Raw genomic sequence first — 21,167 nt, forward strand, 5'->3', positions numbered from 1 at the left:
AGAGTATTGTCATGTCCAGGGATGGAAGTGCTGCACCAATTGTGCTATCTTGCGCCAAACCACCAAGCTGTGCCAACTTGTGCCAAAAGACTAACTTCTAATCTAGTTGCTAAGTTTGCAGGATGTTTGTGTTCAGTGACAACCACACAGCCATGTTTTGTCTACCATATAGCCCTAGAAGCCAAACTGAAGCAATCTGTTTGAGTGTTGGCATCTTCGGAGTGTGGGTGTGCTTGGCAGCTCATTGAAACTTGGCCGCAGGCAAAGGAAAATCCTTTTTGCTATAGAATGCATTATGAATGTATTATATAAGTCTTGCGCATTTGTGTATTATGCGGACCAGATTAAGATGATTTGATGGCTACCATATAGCCCTAGAAGCCTAACTGAAGCAATCCGTTCGAGTGTTCGTGAAGTGTGGGTGTGTTTGACAGCTCATCGAAATTTGGCCGCAGGAAAAGGAAAATATATTGGGCTGTAGAATGCATTACGAATGTTTTATGTAACTCTTCCATGTTTACATATTATGCGGACCAGCTAAGGATGATTTGAACTGGCCCTCTCTTTATGGGGCAGTCGGGAAGGAAAGCTGCACTCTCAGCTGAATCATAACGAATACATTATGCAAAAAAGACGTGAGGCGTGCAGACAGGACACAAGAGTAGAGAAGTGGACAACACGAACGCCGACTATCAACTGAAGGGAGCACTGCGGTGAAAAAAGAAAGCAGACACAAAACTCATCTGCGCAAGCTCTGGAATGATATCACCACGTGTCAGTTGGGTACATGTGCCGGTCTACGTGAGAGATAACTGTTAAGGCACTTAATCTCTTCCTTATGTTAAGTAATCGAAGGCTGACTCACGCATGCACTTCCACCATTATAGATTTGCCATGCCTCTACCATAAAACGCCTATCTTCATTCCTATGCCTGTGCAATATCGCGCATTCATCTAACTCTGGCGTGCAGTTACAATCTTGGCAATGTAGGGAAAGATTAGAAGGTGATTCACTGGTTAACGGCCTTTTATGTTCCATTAACCTCAGATTGATACACCGTCCCGTTTGCCCTACGTAGAACTAGCCACAGCTAAGGGGAATATTATAAACCACACCCATACGACAGTCAGTAAAACTGTTGTTCTTATTGTGCTACACTGGACAAATATCTGTTCGTTTCTTGCCTTTTACCTGCTCCTTTTTCCTCTGTACGGCAGCGCATATCTTACATAGCTTATTAGGAGCAGTGAAAGCAACATTAACATCACATCTACTTGCAACTTTTTTAAGCCTGTGCGACTTAGATGACATCGGAATAACCTACGAAGCACTGCACGGAGTGCGGAGAGACATCCCAAGGAAAATAAGGGAACATCTATCAATATCCCCACTCCCCAGAAACATGCACCCGGAGTTTCACCAAGATCGAAGAAACGCACGAGCGAGAGCTCTCCACAAAAGATTCCGTAATGCCAGGGACGTGGTCTATGTGGACGCGGCGGAGTACGCAAATGGACAGAGTATGTCGATAGTTGCTGCGAGTCTAGAGGGTGACTGCAGAGTTAGTGGGACGGTGAAAACATGGAAGGCAGAGGTGGCGGAGGAAGCTGCCTTAGCACTGGCAATAGCCTCCACGGAAGCTAGCATCGTAGTAAGCGACTGCAAGACAGCCGTCAAGAACTATGCAAAAGGAAGAATCTCGCCGGAAGCACTCAGAATTTTAAACAACTTTCGTGAAGATCGCGACATTCGCATTATATGGGCACCCGCACACTCCTCCCTTCCCGGGAACGAAATAGCGCACAACCTGGCTCGAGAACTGACAGGCCGAGCAGGTGACAAGCAACAATTACTGGGAACGGAGAGAGACCGGATGACCAGCTTTAACGAGATCACCAAACACTATAAATTGGGAAGGGCCCATTTCCCCCCGGCACACTCCTCGTTAAATAGACGGTAAGCGACGGCATGGCGCCTCTTACAAACAGATACATATCCGAACCCGGTGGCCTACCACCGCTACTACCCGGACCTTTACACGGATAGATGTAGATTCTGTGAAGAAAGGGCGGACCTACAACACATGGTTTGGGCTTGTCCTCGTACACCCATACAGAATAAAATAATTAAAACCGGAGAGCAGTGGGAGACCAACGCAAGGCAATCCAGCAGGCTGAAGATGCCGCCAGGGCCCTAGGGCTCGAGGCCGTCATTTAGGTAGAGGCCTAGGTCTCAAATCTACTGTGCACAAATAAAGTTTATTCCTCCTCCTCCTCCTGTGCGACACTGAATGAATATACGAAATAGCCACTACTCTATTTTTTATTTTTTTTCTGTTACTGCTTTCTGTAATCACGTCCGTCCCTATCGAAACCGACTTCTTTAGGTGCTCAGCCACAGTAGCCACTGCTACACTATGATAACCTGCTTCTAATAGGCGCCGGACCTGCGCATTAAAACTGGCGCTCATTTTGTGCATGCATTTTGTGGTTTATAAAATTCCCCTTAGTTGTGACCAGTTCTCAGACTATCAATCAGAGGCTAATGGAACATAAAAGGTCGCGAACCGGTGGATCGCCTTCTAATCTTCCCTACTTTGCCAAGATTGTAACTGCACGCCAAAGTTAGATGAATGCGCGATATTGCACAGGCATAAGAATGAAGATACGCGTCTTATGGTAGAGGCATGGCATATCTATAATAGTGGAAGTGCGTGCGTGAGTCAGCTTTCGATTACTTTACACAAGGAAGAGATTAAGTGCCTTAACAGTTATCTCTCACGTAGACCGGCACGTGTACCAGACTGACACGTGGTGATACCATTCCTGAGCTTGCGCAGATGAGTTTTGTGTCTTCTTTCATTTTTCGCCTCAGTGCTCCCTTCAGTTGATAGTCGGCGTTCGTGTTGTCCACTTCTCTACTCGTGTGTCCTGTCTGCACGCCTCACGTCTTTTTGCATAATGAATCCTTACCAACTAGCTCAGCTTTCTGTCGTCCTAACCATAATGAATAAGTCGTGTGGTCTTTCGTTATACATTTAGGGCTCGCCTGTACGCATTATTGGTAAATCTTTGTCGATTAATGGCAGAACACCATGCATGTAACATTAACCCTTTGAGGGTCGAATTATTTTGAAGAGAACGTTCCCAGGTGGTCAAATTACTTTATTGCGGATCTTGAATGTACAAGATGTATAAAGTCGGGAATAAATAGTAAAAAAAAATTAGGAACAGTATTTTGGTGTTGGCATCATTCAGAACTGCAAAATGTTCAATAGTATTTGAGAGTGTGGTACTCCTTGAAACATGAGTCTCCGCACAGCCGCAGAGAGCGAGAATACCTCATGAGCGGCAGTGATAAACGAGCTAAGAGCAGTGCCAATCAAGATCGAAATCAACTTCCACCGCCCCTGCGATAGCGTGCCGACTAAGGTAAAAATCACGCTTCGCGCGCCTCCGTTGCGGCGGAAACGAAACCGCGAAAGCGTGTTGCCGCTGAGAGCGAGAATACCTCGCGAGCGGCGATTATAAACTAGCTAAGAGCAGCGCCAATCAAGATAGAAATCTACTTCCACCGCATCTGCAAGAGAGTGCCGACAACGAGAAAAATGACGTTTCGCGCGCCTCCGTTGCAATCACGCGGCGAAACCGAAACCGCAAAAGGGGTGTTGCCGCAGTCTGCGCGATGCGCTGAAGCTAGAAGTCAGTTCTGTTTATCTCCCCAAGAAGGTAGCACAAATTTCAGACACTTCTTGTAAGTCCTAAGAGGTGGCAGCACCTCCCAGTGAGCGTGTATCGTCATTATGGCGCGAAATTTCAAACGGAGGATCGAAACCGTACCCGTACGGCAAAGGCCTCGCGGGACAGAAAACCGCCGCCGTACATGTACGGCTAAAACCGTCAAAGGGTTAAAATCCATTTCCCATGTGCACATGCTCGGGTTTCTGGGATGGTAGTGCTGCACGTTCACAAACTCTATAGCTGCTTGCTTTCGTAAAACTTCATGACGAGAAATATCCAATAGCAACTGCAATCATGACTCAAATTCGCACTCCGGGTACTCTATATTCTGCACAACCATACCGTACAATCAGACTTACGTTAGAGTGAGTTGCATTCTTCACAGTGTGGCCATTTGTAAGAAAAAAGGGGGGTGGGTGGTGGGGGGGGGGGTGGAGAGAGTCGGGGCATAGACTGAAGTGGGTGAATGATTTTGTTTGAAGATATTGCCATGCCATGGCATTTTTCCATGTGAAAAACTCGTTTAGGGCAGGTAGGTTTGTCGCTTGAGCCCGTAGTTTTCTAGTATGATGTTATATTTTAGTGGTATGGGTTCCAGCTTGGAGCTAGTGTCCTATCCTCAGGAGTCTTGTGTACAACAGCTGCACTTTGTTTTGGCTCTTTTTGTTTTTGTTTTGGCCACATTTTTTGTCATAAGAAGCTTGTGCTTCAGTATCACGGCGTGCCAATAGCCACAACGCACCTTCAGATGTCATCTGAGGTGCACACGCTGATAATTATTCTCTCACGAATATAGTGCCACAGTGTTTAGATGACATTTACAACATTCAGGGGTGGGACTCCTGCACCGCGGCATTTTGATACAAATGCCAATTCCTGCACCAAAGTGCACCAAACAGAAAATTGACCGAAATTGCGCCACACTGCACCAGAATGGCTTCGGCATGTGTGCTCCTGCAGTGGCCGCAAACAGCAAGCAAATTCGTTCTCGGAAAAAGAGTGCAGCCAATGACATTCCGTACACCGTGTGACGGCACCTCCCACACAGTTTCTCGTAATTTTCGCGCTTGTAACACTGGACTTACGGAGCCTCCGGCAAGTGGCCGGCGCGTACACGGCCACTCCCGGCTGTCACTGCTGCTGCCGGTACAACCAGGGCAGCTGTATTTAAATTGTACTAGAATATTGTTGAGTGGGCCAAGCGGTGCGGTGCTACTTAGCTGATGCACAAAAACAACGAAAAGTAGACTGAGGGCACTGCGAGTGAACTAGAGCTTTTTCTGTTTTTCCCTCATATCCAGTGTTTATCTTGTTGCCACTGTGGCCACTGGTTTTGCTCTGGTACTGTTGGCATGAATATAAATGCACGCCTTAACGAACGCCTTTGATGTGTAATTACAGTCAACAACCGATTTTTGGGCCTGCCTGATAATTCAGACGCCTTCGCAGAACTGCCGCATACTCCATAGAGTCAATGTTTAAGAACATCTGTAATTTCGGATGCCAAACATTACGCCGTCTGATTTTCCCGACTTTTTAGCCATGACTGCAGGTACGAAACAGCATTAATTGAAGTCTCTGCCATTTTCATTATATCACAGCCTCGAACCGGCGCGCTAGCACCCCTGTGGGAACGCTAGGCCTAGCTGCTCCAGACATCTGCTGCCGAGGTTCTCGCTGTTCAGTGCCGTCATTTTCATTGAAAGAACTTGCCACTGTCAGCAATGGAGTTGAATCCACCTTTGTAATCCTGACTGATGGCTTCAAAGTGCAGAAAGCATGCCACATTGCATAATGCTGGTTTTTGAAAGTCAGCATCGCCAAATGGAAGTGTTAGTATGCAATGTCTTGCAGTGCAACTGTGACGGGACATTGTACATGTTCCTTAATTATACATGCAGGCACCCGCCATCTCCTGTCGAAGTATGAGCTACGATGCGCCTAAGTGTACTGACAGGCCTTTAGAGCTATTTCGATCATGCCTGTGACAACTTGAGCTTTTGGGGCAGTAAAGGGCATGTGTTCATTTTTTTGCATGTTTTTGCGGCCACTGAGGAGTCTGAAAGATTGGACGTTGACTGGTAGCTAGTTTCTAAGCAAGGAGTAGTGCCATGTGTACGTTTCAAAGTTTGAATTAAGCCACTGTTATGCATGTTCTCAGTTTCACCTAAACTGGAAATGAAATAATGCGTTGTAGTCTCTGAGTAAAAGAACCTCATCAACACATAGCTAAAAAGAAGATAAATGATGTGGATATATGGTGGTTAAACAAGTTGGGTCTAACTAGAACACATTCTTTTCTATCTGTTTTCACCAATATGTAATGTAGACATAACATGAGGCCTATGCCACTTTTGTGAAGTGGATAATTAGCGGCGAGAGATCATGCTAATGAGTTATTACTTGAGAAAAGTGTGCTACTTTGTGATTTCTTATTCAAATTTCATTTGTTCGTGATAGTACGTCTGCTTACATACAAAGGTGTAGCATTAATTACATTGTGAAAATGAAGTGCTTGCCAAAGCTTTGATTTCATAGAATGCGAAAGAATCCTGCATTATGGAGGTGTGCGCTGCAGCTGATTTAGCAGGCAGGCGTCTCTGTCCTCATGGCCAGTATAATGTAAAACTATTCCAATCTGTTTTGGGCCTCTTTGTTTGTTTGTTTGTTTGTTTATTTATTTATTTATTTATTTATTTATATATATATATATATATATAGGTACCTTAAAGGTGGGGTGAAATACAAAACCAGTGTTTTAAATATAGAAACACCTGAACGAACAAAAAGAAAAGGAAAGATATGAGTTGGTGAAAGGAAAATACAGTGGTATAAAGGAAGTTTAATGACACTTTCAGGATGTTATACATATTTAAATCATCCACAACGAGAGAAATATTACAAAATATCGGATGTGTATAAATAACAGGAACGCTGAATCTCGGCATTGGTAAGCAATGTTGTAAAATATAAAGGTTGAGTGACACATTTAAATGTGAACGAGTAAAAAAAAGAAGAAAAAAGACGTAATTCTAAGCGACACATACACACAAAAGTAGCCATTATTCATGGAGATGCTCCAGAAGTTCCCTTTGAAAACTAGCTGCATCAGTGCAAGCGACCATGTTTCCTGGTAATGCATTCCATTCATTTTTGGATTGCACTAGAGGTGAACATTGGTACTTAAGTGAACGAGCAAATATGGGTTGGTTCATGATCCCCCCTGAATGAAATGTGATGTGCCGGTTTAATGCGATTGGTTGCGAATGTTGACTCGCCATAATATAAAGATGAAAGAAGGTTAAACACGAATATTTGCATCAGGTGTTCAGAGCTGAAATGTTGATGCTGCATTTTAAGGATGATACACTCATATATGGTGAATATGAGGAAAGTATGTATCTTACTGCCTTATTCTGTACTGACTCGATGCGGTTCTGCAGTGTAACAGTGCCTGGGTGCTATATTATCTATGTGTATTCTAACAAAGACTAGATGAGAAATGTGTAAGCGTGAAGCTTCGTTTCTGAGTTGGCAGGATACAAACGATGTTTGATTAATTCTAATTATTGAATGCCTTCTTGGTTGTATATCCTATGTGTGTGTGCCAAGTTATATCTGTGGTTAAATAGACACCCAGGTACTTGAAACTTTGCCCTCTCTCTATACCTGTATTGTTTTTTGTGTAAATGTTTAGAGGAATATTAGTAAGGGTAGACAATGTAATAAGCTTTGTTTTTTCTATGTTTATCTCCATATTCCAGACCTTACACCACTCGCTGAGTTGCACTAGGTCCGCTTGTAAGCCACTGACATCCTCAGAAGTTAATATCTGCCTGTAAATGACGCAGTCGTCAGTAAAAAGTCTAATTTGAGAACCTATGTTATCAGGTATATCATTAATATAAATGAGAAAAAGCAATGGTCTCAGAACTGACCCTTGTAGCACTCCTTAGATGACATGCATGGTTCCAGATGTATGTTCCTTAAGAACATCTCATTGATATTGATTAGTTATGAATTTGACAATACAACGGGTTGTGTTAGAATCTAATCCTAGGTTATCGACCTTCTTGATGAATTGGTTATGCGCAACACGAACAAAAGCTTTTTTAAAATAATATCGGAGAGGCCTGAGCGATTTCGACGTATCACAAAGGGTTAATGATGCATTTGGAATAAAAACAGATCGAATAGTTTTACGTTATACTGGACCAGGGTCGATTGCAGCTTTCTTGGACTGCAGTGACATAAGGAGACCTAAAAATGATGTTACCACGTCGACTAGACTGCATAATTGGAGAACATTTTCTGCTATATGTATTCTTTCTGCTAGTTGATCGTAGTGCCACCAATGTTTTCACCTTTACAGGAAAGCATGCGCCATGCCACCGCTCAGCACACCCTTCCATATTCTGGTACACCATAGCGAAGCAGCGTGCTTCCACTGCCCCGCGTTCTTAAGGGCTTGCGGCGAGGCGAAACTATTTCTGTTATGTAGAGATGGCTTTCAGTAAACCACAGTAGTATATAACTCTGACTTCTCCATATGGTCTGTTGGTGCAGGCACTTCATCCACGCTGTTGAGCTATTAAAGAAACATGTATTTATAAAACATGTCTTGGGTTGCTTGTGGAAATTTTAAACTTGCTATTTAAGAATACTACATGTTTTTGTGGTTGCTACCACTAATTAAAAATCTACAGGCACTGTTACCAAAATTTGCCTGTGCTAGACAGTTTCAGTATCGTGGTAATACCTGCCATGGTTGTTTAGTGGCTATGGTGTTGGGCTGCTGAGCACGAGGTCGCGGGATTGAATCCTGGCCACGGTAGCCGCATTTCAATGGGGGCAAAATGCAAAACACCTGTGTACTTAAATTTAGGTGCGCGTTAAAGAACCCCAGGTAATCCACTACAGCGTGCCTCATAATCAGAAAGTGGTTCTGGCACGTAAAACCCCATAATTTAATTTTTTTTGAATTAAGTGTCAGGGTAATCTGCTTAAAAATTCAGCTTAGGACATTGCTTAAGACGGTTGCAGTACTGCGCTTGTGTTAACTTGTTCTTTGTTCCGGCGTGGTTTCGAAGCGTGCTGCCATATTCCAGTATTCCACCAAAATTAAGATTTGCCTACTATGACATTTTATCTGCTCTAAATTGGTCCAAAATGAAATTTAGTCTGCTCCCAGCTGCTCCAAAATGCAACTTTACTTGCTCCAAAAATTGCTCCAAAATGTCTTTGGACAGTCCCACCCCTGAACACTGTATCTGTATAACCCCATTCCATTGATAGTGTTTCAAGCTTGGTCATGGTCAAGGTGTTAACATGTACTGCATGGGGTCTGCTAATATGCTGGCCACAGGAGTTCAAATCTTACTCCATCCAGTCTTTTACCTTTCAATTTTGTTTATCGTTTAAAAGGATAAAATACCTTTTCAGCACAAATTTGACCCATTTGCAAGGCAGTCGATATGTAGTGTTGAATAGAACTAGAAGTGGTATGGCCAGAATTCCTGAGTATGTGAAGTTTGCTTGGGAGCGTGGCACCATTGTGTGTAGCCATTAGCAAAAAAGCGGCTTAGGTGTTACATACGATTGCTATCAAAACACATTGGAGGTAGCCAAAGAGGTACTTATATACCTAAAAAGACATATGGGAGCTTGGACATAGATGTCGCATGGTTTCTCAGCACCTTTGAACGAGAAGGCAGGAAAAAGATCCCTTTTGTGCATGCTGGTTGAGGCAAAAGAGAAGAGCCTCGGCCTCAGGGTGTGTAGCTCACCTCCTTACACCATCATCTTGCAACATTTCATTTTTATTACTAAACCATTTTTGAAAATAATTGTGGTATAGCACTTCCTTCTTGGCACTTCACGGCAGCATGTATAACCAAAATTTCTTGCTAAGAATTGTTGGTCTATTTAAAGAGTTTTTTTGCAGTTTCTTTTTAATGTTTCTGCTATATTTCTAACCTTTTCCACTAGAACAGGTCATGTAATAGATAGTACGCAAAAGTCCATAAGCAGGCTTTTCCACAAAGCTAACTTTTCCAAACCAAGTTGGCTGCCTTCCTGCTTAGTAGCGCTGTTAAAGCTGAGACATGTTTTCAAACCCTGAATGGTGTGGGGGATGGACAGTGCCAGTAATGATGTCACTTACTCGCATGCTGATATTTGAATTACGAGTCTAGCTCAAGGTTCGCCATCTTAGTTGCATCAAGAAGGTGTGTGAAAAAGTGTACTCTCAGGTTTTGCATATAATCTATACAGTCAATTGAGTCAAAGGACGTGAGGGGGATAACATATTTTTTTTTCAACGTGTTCATGAAGTCTTCTCAAATATTTCTTCTGGTAACACTGAATTAGCAGTGTTTTGGAAGTCAAGAGTGCATAGGTGCATATAAGGTATGTGTGTCTCATGCTAGGAGACATTGCTGCCCCTGTTCTCTCCCAAGGAAATTAACTACAACATAATCAACTCTCCTTTAGCCGCGGTTTCCTCCTATAAGTATTTAGGTGTTCATATCACTTCTAATCTAAGTTGGTCTCTGCATATTGAGAAGATAATTAACAAAGCTAACCGCATGTTAGGTTACTTACGCCGTAACTTTTCTGCAGCCCTTTCGCCTTTAAAGCTCTTATTATATATAACACTCATTCGATCTAAATTAGAATACGCCACTCCAGTCTGGGATCCAAGCATTAACAATTTGGTTGCATCACTAGAAATGGTGCAGAATCGCTCTACTCGCTCCATCTGTTCCTGTTATAACCGCATTGCTAGTATCATCATCATCATCATCAGCCTGGTTACGCCCACTGCAGGGCAAAGGCCTCTCCCATACTTCTCCAACAACCCCGGTCTTGTACTAATTGTGGCCATGTCGTCCCTGCAAACTTCTTAATTTCATCCGCCCACCTAACTTTCTGCCGCCCCCTGCTACGCTTCCCTTCCCTTGGAATCCAGTCCGTAACCCTTAGTGACCATCGGTTATCTTCCCTCCTCATTACATGTCCTGCCCATGCCCATTTCTTTTTCTTGATTTCAACTTAGATGTCATTAACTTGCGTTTGTTCCCTCACCCAATCTGCTCTTTTCTTATCCCTTAACGTTACACCTATCATTCTTCTTTCCATAGCTCGTTGCGTCGTCCTCAATTTGAGTAGAACCCTTTTCGTAAGCCTCCAGGTTTCTGCCCCGTAGGTGAGTATTGGTAAGACACAGCTATTATACAATTTTCACTTGAGGGACAATGGCAACCTGCTGTTGATGATCTGAGAATGCCTGCCAAACGCACCCCAGCCCATTCTTTTTTTTCTGATTATTTCTGTCTCATGATCCGGATCCACCGTCACTATTTGCCCTAAGTAGATGTATTCCCTTACCACTTCCAGTGCCTCGCTACCTATTATAAACTGCTGTTCTCTTCCGAGACTGTTAAAGATTACTTTAGTTTTCTGCACATTAATTTTTAGACCCACTCTTCTGCTTTGCCTCTCCAGGTCAGTGAGCATGCATTCCAATTGGTCCCCTGAGTTACTAAGCAAGGCAATATCATCAGCGAATCACAAATTACTGAGGTATTCTCCATTAACTTTTATCCCCAATTGTTCCCAATCCAGGTCTCTGAATACCTCCTGTAAACACGCTGTGAATAGCATTGCGGAGATTGTATCTCCCTGCCTGACGCCTGTCTTTATTGGGATTTTGTTGCTTTCTTTATGGAGGACTACGGTGGCTGTGGAGCCGCTACAGATATCTTTCAGTATTTTTACATACGGCTCGTCTACACCCTGGTTCTGTAATGCCTCCATGACTGCTGAGGTTTCGACAGAATCAAACACTTTCTCGTAATCAATGAAAGCTATATATAAGGGTTGGTTATATTCCGCACATTTCTCTATCACCGGATTGATAGTGTGAATATGGTCTATTGTTAAGCAGCTTTTACGCTGTTAGTAGCCTGCTAGCATAACTTCTATGAAATGATATGAAATGAAATCTGATATATCTCTTCCATCCCTAGCATCCTGCCGAAAAAATTTTCGCTTGAAATTTTTCCATCGGCTTTACTATCACCCTACCCTCCGTGACGAATTCATTCTTCAGCCACATTATATATCTAACCGTGTTGACCATCACTTGAAGGTTGGTATCGAGCCATGTCATACTAAAACCTTTTTTTACTCTTTTTTACCTCGAACTTAACAAGATTGGAATCACCTTTCTTCTGACATTGTTTCCATAAATGATAATACCCGATTTAAACATGCCTTAGCTAACATTGTATAATTAGGATTTACCATACCTTGCTTGATTTACCATGCTTTGTGATATTATGTTCATTATGTTCATTATTTTTTGTTATTATGTTACTATGCACTGTGTTTATTCTCTACGCACTCCCCTCTGTAATGCTTCGGCCCCGAGGGTAAATAAATAAATAAATAATCCCTTATGTGCCTCACAGGGTGTCGCAGCCTCGTTTGCATTCTTTCTACCCATCCACATTTCCATGGAGCCCATCACGCTTTACTCATATTTAAAGTTTTATAAATAAATACTTCACTAGGAATGAAATCTGGGTGAGTTGCTTTATGTTATACATGTTATATAACAGCACTCATCCTGTCTCTTCCTCCTTTTCTCTGCTGTGTTCACACTTTTTTGTACCATGTAAATAATTCACCACTGTCTTGGCTTATGACATGCATATGCACACATACAGCATCTGCAGCAAACTGTCCATGTTTTCATCAGGAGCTGAATAATTGCCAACATTTAGAGGTGGGTGAATGTAAACTTCTTCGAATACGAATAGTAAGTATCAAATATCAAAGTCAGATGCAGCCGTGTATATTGACAGCAGGAATATTTACTTCAGTATAATTAGATACCACACCTGTATTGACTAGTGTTAAAAGAGCTATCATAGACAAATGATCAGTTGTAAACACAAGATCACTAATTTTCAATAAAAAGAATGCACGGATAGCCTCTTCACAACATGATATCCTGTTTGCAAACAAGCTTTCCAAGAAGGAATGGCTACTGTACGACTAACCTACCAAAAAATTCACCAATGGTTACAATACTCCCTAATGTGAAGTTTGAGCACAGCTCTATATGTGTTCTTGTTTAGCAATATATTGGCTGGCGTGGAGAATATGTCTCATGCAGCACATCGCAAACGGAGCGAAGTGTGGCGCGACTGCCTTTCTAATTGGGAGATCGCGAGAGTCATCGTGTGGGGGGACGTGTGGGTGCAATTCATAGCAGTTCGCCGCAGACAGACCTCTGCTCGTGCAGTGCTGTGTTCCCATATATGGTATCGGGTTCATCATTTGTGCACAGACGACACGCACTACTCTGGCGCCATCTCATAGTCATTGTCGTCGCAGAGCCCGTCTTGCGTGGTACTACACTTCTTACACTTTTGCCATACCCTCCTCCTCTGCTTTGCTCCTTGCTTTCTCTTCGCTGTTGCTGTCTTTCATCCCCTGCTGCGCTTCACGTTCACTCTTTCATCTTTCGGTATGCTCGTTTGCTGGGTTATGAGGGACGCCAACACCGACGCTCACCACAGGAACGGGTGCCTAAGAGCTGTGCTCTAAAAGGCTCAATAAATGGTTCCCGAAAAGAAGTTCAAAAGTTGTGGAAAAATAAATAGAAAGCTGCTAAAGGACTTGTACGTGTCGCCATCCTGCTCTTCATACGTTTCAGGTAGAGCGTATAATAGCCATCCTTTGTAAGTTTTAGGCATTTGACCCGCTAGCCACGCTCTGAAAATGTTTCTTCTTGGCGGTTGGGCACGAAAGACTGGTGCGCTATCTGACATGTTAACTTAGTTTGGAGTGCATATGTGTAGCAGGTTCAGCAGAGTTGACTAAATGGATGTTAATCATTATTGCTAGCTTGACAAACATAATTTCCGTTCAATATAAAACAACCTTAATAAATTTTTACTCAATTTTTCCTAAACAAATGTAAAGGTGCCCACTGCAAAAAAAAAAAAAATTTAGCAGCTTGTAGTATGAAAGGAAGAACTTCCATAACTATACTGCCAAACACTAAATGGAAGACTGCTAGCAAAAATCATATTTTATCACAAATATTCACATTTTTCAAAACAAGAAACTGTCCCGTCGAGCACCCGGAAACTAAAAGGTACCAATTATAGTATTGGCGAATATTTTTCTCGTGCAGTTCAAATTTCTCGCAGCCAGCTCGTTGCATTTGCCAGAATGCAATCTGCCCCATTTAATCTGTGCTACAAAACCCAGCACATTGGACCGAAGAGCTACGTGTTTGATAGCGTATCTGAAACTGTAAGAGCAGTGTTGTAGCAATCATCCGCCCGGAAAAATGTGATTACCCGCCCCCAAACCATGCCAAGAAATAATCTTTCATTATCTGTCATATTCACAAATATTCGCAGTTTCCTACCTAAGCGTGAACTCGTGTCTAATATCATGATTTCTTCAAACTGCAGCATACTTATACTAACCAAAAAGTGGCTTACACCTGATGTCACTGATACAGAAGTACTTGCTAACTTGGCAGGTTTCCAAGTTTTCAGAAATGACCGCCGATGCACTCGAAGGGGGCAGTGTCTTGATTGCTGTGGGCCCTAATTTATCGTGCGCACCATTAGACATCGTCTCTGATCTAGAAATGTTATGGTTAATTTTTCGCTCATCGGCGCAATCCGTTTTGCTTGGTGTTTGCTACAGGGCTCCGCATACTTCACCTAACTTTTCAAGTGAGCTGAACAATATTCTGAGTGATCTCGGTACTGCACATCCAAATTCACATATATTGCTATTCAGAGATTTCAATTATCCCGGTATTGACTTGCAGAAACTAGCTCCCTCAGGTGCGAACCACAGAGAATTAAAGGATTTTATAGAAGTATGTTTGAATACCAATCTCACTCAGTTAGTAAGGGAACTAACGAGTGTTGCTGGCGTCAGTGCGAACATCTTGGATCTTATACTAACTACGAATCCTGAGAGATTATCACACATAACTTACCTTCAAGAAATTAGTGATCACAAAGTTATCCACGTCGAGTTTTCGTTCTGCCTTGAATGGCGCGAAAGACGTAAGAAAACAATCCTTCTATATGAAAAAGGTAACTATAACACAATTACTTCCGAGCTTAGAATTTTTTTCCCTTTATTTGAAGCCCAATTTTACCGCATTCCTCTCCAGGAGAGCTGGGAGGTATTCAAATACAATATATAGAACTTGGCCAACAAATTCATTCCTAAAATTACTTTCCGTGAAAACCACCAAAAGCCATGGTTCACTAAGACACTAAAAACATTAGAAGGCAGAGAAAAGCGCTTTTTTCGTTCTGCTAAGGTGAGAGCCTCATCTTGTGCGTGGCCGAGAATGCCTACCTGATTGCTGTGAGAAACGCTAAGTTAAAATTTTTCAACAACGATTTGACAATATTGTTAAATGATAACCCGAGAAAATTTTGGAAGGTCATCAACTCTATCGAATCGCATGCTATCGCTCTGACCAACGAATTGAGAGAAACCGTCAGGGACCTCGATAGATAGATAGATAAACTTTATAAAAAGAATAATCAGAAAACCGCTAATGGTCGGGGCCCTTAGTCCAGGGCTCCGCTGGCTCTTGCCATCTTCTCCGCTCTCTTTATCAGCTTGAGCTGGTCGTCGAGGGCCGAGCTGGACAGCAGTGCCTCCCATTGCTCCCTCGTGGTGTTCGTGTCTAGGTGTTCTATGTTTTGTAGTGTGCATTCCCACGTAATGTGGTATAGGGTTGGCGTGGCCCCACACCATGGGCATTCATCCGTGTAGGCTGTGGGGTGAATCCGATGTAATATGTGTAGGTTCGTGTAAGTGCCTGTCTGGAGCCTACGCCAGGCAGCGGCATCTTCTGTCTTTAGATTTCGATGGGGTGGTGGATATCGCAAGTGACGCCCTCTGTGCTAGTTAACGATGGCTTAATACTCGAGGTCGACAGGGTCCGGGTCCTCTGCAGCCGGCGTGATGAGTGCTTGGTTATGTATGAATCCTCGAGCTGCTCTGTCGGCCTGCAGGTTGCCCGTGATGCCAGTGTGGCCTGGTATCCAGATGATGGTTTGGGTGGTGAAGTCCTCAGGGTCCTCCTTAAGTATTCGGGCTAGGATTTGTGCAGCAGGTCTTCCAATTCTTCCCTGTAGGAAGTTGCGGCAGGCCTGCTGGGAATCCGTGAGGATCGTCAGTGGTTGGTTTGCGTGTAGGTTCTCGCGGATGGCTAACGCGATGGCCATCTCTTTGGCTTCCGTGATCGTGCAGGGGCGGGTCGATGCAGCGGAGGTAACGAGGCCTCGGTGGTCGCATGCCACTGCCACTGCGCCCTTGTTGTTCGTCCCATACATGGCGGCGTCCGTAAAACGGGTCGTGGTATTGAACCTGAACGCTTTCTCCATGTACTGGGCCCTTGCTCTCCTCCTGCCAGAGTGTAGGTTAGGGTCCATGTTGCGTGGTATCGGGGCAACGTGAAACCTGTCCTGGACGTGACGAGGTATTAAGCAGGTTTCTTGGGTTCGTGTTGTTATTGCTGGGAACCCCAAAGTTTGTAGGACCTGCCGGCCCGTGTGAGTCCGCGCTAGTCTCTGTTGTTGCGAGACGTAATGGGCTTCTGTCAGTTCGCTGAGGGTGTTGTGCAACCCTAGCGCCAATAATTTTTCAGTCGATGTACTCATCGGCAGGCGGAGAGCGGTCTTAAACGCCATCCTCAAAAGTGTGTCGGCCTGCTTCGTCTCGGACTGTGTGAGGTGGTAGTAAGGCAGGCTGTATGTGATTCTGCTCACCACCAGACTACTAACCAGTCGGAGGGTGTCCCTTTCCTTCATTCCTCTGTTCTTGAATGTTACGCGGGAGATCATGCGTGATATCGCCTTGACACTGGTTTTGAGGAGTGTAAGGGTGTGTGTAGCGTGCTGGTTGGACTGCAACCACATGTCCACGAGTCTTCTTGTTGGGCCTGTGGGGACTGCGTGGTTACCCCGGCCTCGCCAGACTCGTAGGAGCTCAGATTTTTCGGGCGAGCATTGTAGTCCCCGCTGGCTGACGTATTCTTGGATTAGATTTGCTGCAGTTTGCAGGTGTTCTTCTTTTTCAGCGAGGGACCCTGTTGTGGTCCATAGTGTTATATCGTCTGCGTAGATTGCGTGCCGCAGACCCGCTACGTCCTGCAGTTTGCTTGCGAGGCCGATCATGGCGACGTTGAACAGCGTGGGAGAGATGACAGCACCTTGTGGTGTTCCCTTGTTGGGAGGGTGGTACACTGGGGTCTGGATCTCTCCCATCTTCAGCTCCGCCGTGCGGTGGCTCAGGAAGCTCTGAACATGTACGTTCGCACGCCGCAGTTGGTGTTGGCCAGCCCTTCTGGGATTCCTTGGTGGCTGACGTTGTCGAAAGCCCCTTTGATGTCGATTGCTAGGAGGACGTGTTCGCCGCAGCGGGAAACGTTGCTGAGGACTTCTTCCTTGATTTGGAGTAGCACATCTTGTGTGGACAGGCCTGCGCGGAAACCGAACATGGTGTCCGGCAGGTGTTTGTTATCTTCCAAGTGTCTCTGTAGTCTCGTGTTTATAATTTTTTTGTACACCTTGCCGAGGCAGGAGGTGAGCGCTATGGGTCTGAGGTTTTCAATTGCCAATTTCTTGCCCGGTTTGGGGATCATAATTATTCGTGCCTGTTTCCACATCGCCGGTACCGTACCTTGTTCCCAGTGTTTGTTGAGATAGGCTGTGAGCGCGGAGATAGACTTGTCGCTCAGGTTTCTGATCATCGAATTTGTGATCTGGTCCGTACCCGCCGCTGTGTTACGGGTGGTGGCTGCGATAACCGCTCTCATTTCATTTTCGGTGATAGGTTCGTCCATTAGCGGGTTGGGTTGTCCTGTGTAGGGTGTTCTACATGGTTGTGTGGGAGTGGGATCTCCATAGCACTTGGTCTTGATGGCATCGATGAGGTCTTGTTGGCTGCCTGGGTAGGTGTGTAGTAACCGTTCCAGAGCCCTGTGGCCTCCTTTGGTTTTTGTGGGGTCCAGGATGGCTTTGAGGATGTGCCACGTCTTGGCCGTGTCCAGCGTGCCACCGAAGGAGTCACAGAATCTATACCAGTTCGCGGAAGCGAGTTGCATGGCATATTCCTCTGCTTCCGCTGTTATTTGTGCTATGCGCGTCTTCAGTTTCCTGTTATGTTTCTGTTTTTTCCAGCGGCGGGTAAGGCCCCGTTTCGCATCCCACAAGTGTAGTAAGTGGAGATCCACCTCTGGGGTCTCTTCCGTTCTGGCGATTTCCTTTGTGTGGCGTTGTTTATGTCGACGGAGGTTGTCGCACCAATCTTCCAGATTCGTGATTGTGTCGGTGTCCTGTTCTTGGGCTTCCCTGATTTTTCGCCAGTCAGTGAGTTTAGCTGTGCGATCTGCCTGTGTAGGCGTCCAGTCTGTAGTGTTATGTTTAATATGAAGTGATCGCTGCCTAGGTTTTCGAGTGTGTTGAGCCATTTGGCTCGAGTGGTTTGAGTGATGAAGGCGAGGTCGGGAGTGGTGTCGCGTGTTACGCTGTTGCCTTCCCTCGTCGGTATGTTCGGGTCTGTGATGAGTGTGAGGTGACACTGTTCAATTAGTGTTTGTAGCTGGAGACCCTTCCAATCCTGCCTCTGGTACCCCCACAGGGTGTTCTGAGCGTTGAAGTCGCCCATGATTACCAGGGGACTGTCTTTAGCGAGGCGGAGGGTGTCCCCAAAGAGTTTTCCTATGTTTGCCCGCCTTTGGCTAGGAGGGCAATAAATGTTGAGTACGAAGGCGCTCTGTTTCTGGTTGCCTTTGTATATTATTTCGAGAAGTACATGTAGTACGTCCACGTCGTCTATGGGTTTGTGTTGTATGGTTGTGATGTTTCTGTCTACTAGTGTGGCTACCTTCCACTTGTCGTCTTGACTTGTGTGATATTCTTCGTAGCCATGTAGTGTTGGTCGGGTACCGGGCTCTTGTAGGGCTATGACCCCTGGTGGTTTTGAGGAATGAGCGATCAATTGTGCCAGCAGCCCTTTCTTCCTGCGGTACCCACGGCAGTTCCATTGCCAAATTTCTAAGTTTTCTTTGACTTGCCAGTATGGTCTAGGCATTGTTGGACGTTGTGGTCGGTGATGTTACGATTTGGTTTGGTGCTGCTACAGGTGTGGCCTTGTAAAGGTTCTGTCGTAGTGTCTTTCGTAGTTTTACGGAGTGAAGCTGGTTCTTAAGCTTGCTGTCTACAGTGGCTTCCATATGTTTTATTGCTGCATCTGTCCGTTGTATTGCAGTCTGTGTTATTTGTTCCAACTGGGCGCGTGTAGCGTCCATAAAGGCTTGCATCTGGGTGCGGATGGCATCGACATGGGTTTGTAGGTCAATAATGTCCTTGTGTGGAGCCGCCTCTTGTGGTATTTGTGTGAGCTGTGTCACTTGTTGTTTGAGTTGTCTGTTTTCTTGTGTGAGTGTCTGTATCTGTGCGCGCATGGTGGCGAGTTCCTGTTCCAATTTCATCGATGGTGGCGTCTGTGGTTTTTTATACGAGGGGGAGGCTACTGCTGCGCAGCTTACCCCGTGTTCTTTGCTGGTAGTCCTCCTGACTGAGGCTTCCTTGGTCTTTCGGTGGTGTTGCTGGGGCCCCTTGTCTTTGAGTACCGCGATGGCTGGTGCTGCCTGCTGTCCTTGCTTGGGTGTCGACCGAGATCGCCGTCTGGGCGACCAAAAGTGAGACCGTGGGCGAGAGCAGGAGCGGGACCTGGCTCTCGGGTTGGAACCGGACCGAGATCCGTAGATGCTCGGAGACTCCGAGTAGTCGAAGTCGGAGCCTTCCCGCTCGGAGCTGAACCATCGCGGGCGAAGGTCAGCCGCCTTGGTCGAGTGAGTGACTGGGCGGGGCTGTCGTTGGGTTTTGGGTGTGGTGGTGGAGGCAGGCTTCCATCTGGGTGGAATGCGTTTGAGCTTGTTGTTGCACTCTGTTGCGGCGGTGAGATGGGCCCCTCCGCACAGGGCGCACTTCGGAACACAAGTGTGTCCGGCGTCTGGGTTAATGTAGTTGCAAACGTTGCACGCACGAACCGTTGGGTTGGGGCAGACGTCTGGTCGGTGTCCGGTGATTCTACAGATCGAGCAGAACTGCCTTGTCGGCTGGTAGTCTCGGCAGGGCATCTCCCCTCCATAGTAGTACACAAATCTAGGCACCTGTGGTCCGTCGAAGTGGAGTAGGGCTGTCTGGGATTTTCCGAGCATACGGGCCCGCACGATGCGGACTCCATGTGTGCGGACCCGAAGATTCGCCATAAGCTCTTCTTCGCCGGTGCCTGCGTCGATGCCGTGTACGACACCTTTAAGCAGGCCCTCGGGTGTTGATAGATACACCTTCACAGGGTGTGATTGTCCGTGAAAGGTGAGGCTTATAATTTGCATGAGGGTGGCCGCCGTAGCCTCGTGAGGTGTGCTCACGATGATGATGTTCGAGCCGTGTCGCAGGCGGACGATGAAGTCGTCCCCCTTGCAGGTCGGCGCACCTCCGGTGGCTTGGACGATCGCCTTGGCCACTTGGTGGGTCTGTAGTTTTCGAACGATGAGGCCCGGGGTCGGTCGGATAATGATTTTCATGTCAGTGCGCGGGAGTGGTGGCGCGCGTCGGCGAGGCCTGCTCCTTGCAGCCGCGTCTTCTGAAATAGGTGTTCCGGCTCCGCGCTCTTCACAGGTAGCTTGCGACGTGGCTTTTGCGGCGGCGGTTGGCGCCTGGGTTAGAGCTAGCCCTAACGGTGTGGTTTTCGATGGCGGGGTTTGCCCGACTGGATCTTGCTCACCAGTGGATTGTTTTTGCAGGCGGCGTTTCCGATGAAGGGAAATGACCGTTTGCCACTGGGATTCTTGATTGTGGAGCTGCTTCGAGAAGACGGGAGACGGCCCGGGCAAGGCCTCGTCAGGCAGGGGTCTCGGGTGACTCTCGGATACAACTTCCATGGTTTCGGTGTCGGTGGGTTGGTGGGCAATGGTGCCTGGGTTCCCCGCGATCGTAGCGTTCCGGGCTGGATCGTCCCCACAGCTCACCGTAGACACAGTGGCTGCTTGCGGGTCTCCGAGCTCCCGCGCGCCAGCGTTCGGCGTTAGGGCTAACCCTACCGTCGGCGTGGCCGAACGAATAGGGCTCTCGTTGGTCTTAAAAGTGCGGCTCACCGAAGTTCGGTTCCGTTGAATCCCCTTGATGTTGACAAATATTCCGCTGATCCCAGTGGTACCAGGTGATTTTGGGCGCTTGGAAACTTTGGAATCACGGAATCAGGACCTCGAATGCGCTAACACCTTCAACATTACTTTTAGCACAGTTTTCCCAAAAGAACCCAGCACATCTCTGCCTAAGACAACGGCTAGA

General features: G+C 45.9%; 1 protein-coding gene and 1 long non-coding RNA gene across 2 annotated transcripts in view; both read left to right on the plus strand.

Moving 5' to 3' along the window:
• LOC135916575 (cubilin-like) overlaps window positions 1-21,167 on the plus strand; it is a 259,475-nt gene that overhangs the window by 27,665 nt on the left and 210,643 nt on the right. The window lies entirely within an intron of this gene.
• The window catches only part of LOC139056029 (uncharacterized), a 33,672-nt gene that overhangs the window by 10,288 nt on the left and 2,217 nt on the right, over window positions 1-21,167 (plus strand). Inside the window, exon 2 of the long non-coding RNA XR_011512100.1 lies at window positions 12,216-12,330. This is a non-coding gene — a long non-coding RNA (uncharacterized lncRNA). The remainder of the gene's footprint in view (window positions 1-12,215; window positions 12,331-21,167) is intronic.

This window comes from Dermacentor albipictus, chromosome 1 (genome assembly GCF_038994185.2).
Source record: "Dermacentor albipictus isolate Rhodes 1998 colony chromosome 1, USDA_Dalb.pri_finalv2, whole genome shotgun sequence".
NCBI lineage: Eukaryota > Metazoa > Arthropoda > Arachnida > Ixodida > Ixodidae > Dermacentor > Dermacentor albipictus.